The sequence below is a fragment of the Magallana gigas genome, chromosome 3 (assembly GCF_963853765.1).
Source record: "Magallana gigas chromosome 3, xbMagGiga1.1, whole genome shotgun sequence".
Classification (NCBI taxonomy): Eukaryota; Metazoa; Mollusca; class Bivalvia; order Ostreida; family Ostreidae; genus Magallana; species Magallana gigas.
The window spans coordinates 6,764,657-6,770,656 of record NC_088855.1 but is presented as its reverse complement, the minus strand read 5'-3'; positions in this window follow the sequence as shown (position 1 = coordinate 6,770,656).

Sequence of the window (6,000 nt, the reverse complement as noted above, 5' to 3'; positions counted from 1 at the left end):
TTGGGGAGGGTATACCAATAACTCCAATCTTACCTGCCCATCCCCCCCCCCCCCAATCATGAAATTCCTAATCCGTGGTGGTAGTGGTGGGGGGGGGGGGGGGTGCTAGTATACCTACTATGACTCTAATTTTCAATATCACTATTAATATTTCATTCTCTTTAAGGTCTTTTAAGGAACAATTTTGTTTGTTGCGAGGAAAAAGTAGGGGGGGGGGGGTTGAATCCTCCCTGTTGCTATGTTCCTAATGGTTAGGTCTAACTTGGCAAAAAAGTGGGGGGGGGGGGCTAAGTCCCCCGCCCATAGCCCCCCCCCCCTCCCGGTTCAGACGCCTATGAATAAAAATGCGTATATATCTTTATACACGTGTATTCAAACAAAGTCATTAAATCAGTGTAATTTTTTTCAGTTCTAAGAGGATATCTGAAGCCGATCGAATTCTTTACTCGCATCTTTTATACATTCTCTTGATAAAATGTACACCAATCTCATGATTTAATTTTCCGAAAAATAATACTCTATGAAATGTTGTTATCCAGAGATAATATGATTATAGGCTTACCTAATATTTTTATTTATTTATTCCGTCCCTATTCCGGCGATTACGGCATGCCTTTACCTGCTAGCCTTTTTCTATCAGTGACGTCACTGTTTCCATATAAGGTCATGTCAAAATTCGACAAACATGTAGACTTTACATTTGTCAATTTGTATCATGTCAGATGTGCTATTGCCGAGCCTGAAGTTACAAATGCAGAAACTACGGATTGAAAGTGTGCAAAGTTGAAGGTTTAATTAACTAATGTAAACAATAAAGTTGCAAAATATGCATCATGCGAAGGAACCGAGTCAAATCTTACACGTGCTTATGCCCGAGTTTTATAGGTTACACGATCAGAACTACACATATTCATGCTCAGGCTCACACATCAACACGATTGCATATTCGGATTTACAAGTTTACATGTCTGGATTTTTGAACACGATCACCCTCCATAAAAACAAAGATGACAATACGCGAGCAAAAGCGCTTTTATAAGACATAGTCTATGATGCAAAGAAAAATGTAGAAATTACATAAATTCAATACTCATTTACTTACGCGAAGGAGCATCCGAATACTAGACAACATTGAGATGGTGACCATCTCAAAGGGCCCCGCTTAAATAATGGACAATAGGATGAAAAACATTTCAGAGAACTTTGCTTTGACCTTGACCAATAACTTAAAAATTTACCAGCTGGTACAGAACTTTTAACTCAATCTCATTACCACTTATAGATACGGTTCAAACTGAGCAAGATAAGCGAATGGGAAATAACTGATTATAAAGAGATCTGCTATCACCTTAACATTGACTAGGTTCAAATTGTAAAGTGACTGTACGCCATTAACCCGAGAGCTCTGTTAATGTGAAGTAGGAGCCAGATAGGGCCAATTGGAGAGTATATGTATGAATTTTGCATGATCCAATATGATCTTGACACTTGACATACAAACATTATTCAAGGTCCTGCAAACCCTTTGTCGTAGGCACACTGTACGTGAAGTATAAGCCAGATTGGCCCAAAGGGAGAGAGATATGCTTCGGACAAGGATTTTTCATATAACTCTGCTATTACCTTCACTTTTGACCTGAAACTTAGTTCAAGGTCACTGCACACCCTCAAGTATAAGCCAAACAGGGCTAAGTGAACTCAGAAGAATATGTATGCTCTGAAAAGAAGAAATTTTGCGTGATCCATAATGACCTTGACCCTTGAACTAGAAACCTTATTCAAGGTCACTGCACACTCTTTGACCATAGGCACTCTGTGAGTGAAGTTTCCAAGGACCAATGGGAGAGAAGATATGGTCCGGACAAGGATTTCTCATATAATTCCGCTTTTGTAGGCAGGACTCGTCTGATTTATCACGGCAACTAGATCCAAAAATAATAAATAAATCAAACATTGTCATCTGATTTGAAATATATTGAGGCACACGTTTAATTAAGGTACAAATTCCTTCTCAAGTACAATTTTCCAATATCCATGAAAAGACAAATTGTTATTCATGTTTCGAAAAGATAGTTGAAACTGTAGATACATTTACATTAAATAAAAGTTAATTAGTATATCGAAAGGATGTACAATAGAAGAGCAATACTTTGTGTGAGAAAACATAAAACATCCACTGTTTTCAAAACAAGTCTGTTTACAATGTTCACCTCTTTGTTCACGATTTATCTTTCACTCAATCATTACTTCTAATGTAAAATGACACTTTTGGACCTAGTTTACTTTTAAAGATGACAAAACATTCCCAGATTCACCACGGCGATCAGAGAGGAACGTTTCAGCACGGCAGTAGTAGAGAAATTATCACGGTATAACCCTTAACACAAAATGGTCGCAGTCACGCAATGAAACAAGTTGCTTACGATTCACTAACCTGGTTTCTGTGACCTCCTTGTGCCAAACAGTTATCGTAGAAAAATATTGGTAAGACAGGCATAATCAAGTATTTGCTCATTTAAAAAAAGGAAAAAAAAACCCGAACCGAATTGATACCCCCATTGAAGTCAAAGAATGATTTTTTATTCCTTGATGAATATATTTTAGCATTGATATAAATATAATTCACGATTTAAACCATATTAATGTGTCCCGATTCTTGTCGGGAGAGAGGAAATTGAGTTTATAGAAGGTGCGTTCAGTTTTACTGTATCATAAGGTTAGAAAAAATCCAATCAAACAAATTAAACTTTTAATAACATAACAAGGCGCCGCTTAGTTGAGCATTCCCTCTTTGTAACAAGTTGCGCGAGGGGATAATTTATAAAATAATACAATCTTCAGCTAGGTCGAATGCTCACTGACGTTTGTAATACTATTGTTAGGTCAATATTAATCACCGAATTCTTTAGTTTTCCCAATTACGACAAAAAGCACACGGCGGGTGTAAATGGTCAGCAGAGGATGCTCACTCCTCCATGGCACCTGATACTGCCTTTGAATTTGTAGAGGTCCTTGTTTGCTCTGCCCCTATTTTTTATTTTCCCTTTGGACTTTTAAGTAGGAGTTTGTTGAAGATTTAAGTATCCTGTATATACACACCTAGTATTACTAGTACTTCAGGGATACTCATTTGAGCATTTGAATGAATCTTTAATTGTCGATATACGTATAACACTGTGCCGGATAATGACACCTGTCTGACAGGGCCAAGGTGACATTTCTGCTCTCACTTAGGATGCATTTTTGTAAAAATCCATATATATCAAATGATAAAACACGGCCTAGCGATAGGTGAGGTATTTTAAATTTAATTTCAGATAGGAAAATTATCATTCCCATTAGAGAAAAAATTTTCCTACAAGAACTATTGAAAATCATACAGGAATTATTGAGTTGAACATATTTTATTGACTAATAATGCCAAAAGGATTGGACACAAGTTCCAGAAACTCAGAGTCCTCTCCTTGTTGTACATGACATATTACAATAACAGGAATTATTCCGATAGGAAAAAATGACATGTATTTCCTACAGGAATTTTATTCAGACAGGGGGTTTTCTCAACTGAGATTTACTATCAGATTGTAATTATCTTATGAGAAAATTGTTTTTTCTGTGGGAAAAACTATTTCCTGTAGGCGTTTTTAAAGGTAAAAATCTTACCTGACAGGTGAGAAACATCAATGCCGAAGGTAATAATAAATTCGTTAAGGAATGGTATATCATATGCTCCATAAACGGGCTCAAAAATGCTACCTTGGCACTGGCATAGTGTTAGATGTTAGTTATTTCAAATGACATTATTTTTCAATAGCCTGTTATAAGCTGGACAATTTTTTATAACGTTTTGGTTTGAAATTATTAGACACTGAAATTGACAATTTACTTCAGGCGATAACCTTTACCTGAATGGACTTTGACTTGGTTTGTGGTGATAAGCTGGGGAATACTGAAGAATTCATTGATTATTTCCTTCTCAAATTTCTTTAAATGTTTTATCTATAAACATTCTGATTCATTTCTATGAATACTATTGCATCATAATCAATAAACTCAATATTAATTGCATTGATTTGCTAGTTAGAAATTGCGCTAATTGCACTCCCAAAGAGATGTTTACATCTACATTCATTCATTATTTGCACAAGACACACACCATACGGCATATGTTGTTAAATATAATTTTAAAAAAATATTGATATAATGGTATGGTACAAATAATTTAAAAAAAAACCCATTGATATAATGGTTTGGTACATATAATTTAAAAAAAAACATTGATATAATGGTATGGTACATATAATTTAAAAAACAAAACATTGATATAATGGTATGGTACATGTACATATGTAAAGTACATTGACAATGATATATAACAAATGTTTACTAACAGGTGGAAAAAAACCCAGAGATGACGGGGACAGCTACATGTAATAACTCGTGGGTTTTTTTAAAAATAATATTTTTTCTTCTATTGAGAAGTCTATTCTTACTATATTACTTATCTCTATAAAAACGAATTATCAATTATTGAAATATTACTTTGTTTGAAAATTGAAGATGCTTTTCTTATCTATATTAAATATTTACCCACATAACCCTTTCTAATAATTTCGTCAATAATGTAACTATTTACTCTCTTTAAGATACATAGTAAATTGATTAAATCTTGGGTACGTAGGATCGAATACAAAACTTATCATAAGCAGCTTCTCACGTCTCTTTTTAGAGATTAAATTCAGTATCAATTCATTTACAAAACAACCAACATGTACTTATTTTCTTGTAGAGGACATCTTTTCACGAACTAACTTAAAATCAATCCATGCTTATTTTTACCATTCATGACAAGTTTAACGTACTTGTAAATATTAGCATAGTAAATTAAAAACTCTACGCCATCATAGATCGTTCATTGGGGTTAACTGGTAGCTTTAAGATCAAGATCAGATTTCTTAAAATATACTGAAGAAATATCAGTAGATGTAGATAAAAAGGTTTTTTTTTTTTAAGTTTCCTTTCTTATGACTTTTTTTCCCTTTCGAAATATACTTACGTAGAAGACAGATATTACGTGTAAATTCATGGAATGACCTCATCAATTATTGGTAAATTCTCCACTAAATCGGTAAATTAATAATTCAAATATCAAGCATTAAACTTCCTCCGTTTCCACTGTTTTGCATTTTAAAATAAAACACATTACGCCTTTACTTTTTACCAACTGGACGATCGTTATCAGTCTAAGATTTTTAGACAGTACATCTTTTTTAATATGTGTAGTGAAAAATTATGTCAAATGTATACGTTACAGGGGGTATAATATTTGAAAATTGTGTAACAGGATTTAACTATGCTGTGGTAGAAAGTTCCGAGCTATCTTAAAGATCTATCTTTTTTATTTTAAAATTAACGAATGCGTACATTATTTCACGAGGGTTTAGGTGGAAATCGTCATTTTTCAAGTATAGCTGGAAAAATATAGGTAGCAATCGTCATTTTTCAAGTATAACTGGAAAAATATTAATTGAATACAGCGGCCATATACCACTGCAAACCAAACTTTTATGTAGATTTTCTTAAAATCTGTATAATTTTCAAAATTGAAATCAAAAAGGTTGCGTTACTACCCAGAGCAGGTACGTTATCATAACTTTATCTGATAATTGATTGGTTGTAGTGATGGAAACATCACAATTTCATCAAATATGAAAACATTCTTGTAAGATGTTTTAAATCAGATTCAAAAATTATGTCAATTCTTTGAAATAAAAAGCTAATTGGTATTGTATATTTGCCAATTTTTAATGCTTAACCAGATATTTAAAAAAAAACAAACAACAAAAACAACAAAAAACCAAAAAAAAAACCAAAAAAAAAAACGCGACAGTAAGTTAACTTTCATTTTGATATCCTTCTGCGTTTCTAAAAAGTGTTATAATAATCAAACACGAATGAAAGGTCATTAGTGTTAGCAATGTAGTTTTTTTTTTAGATGAT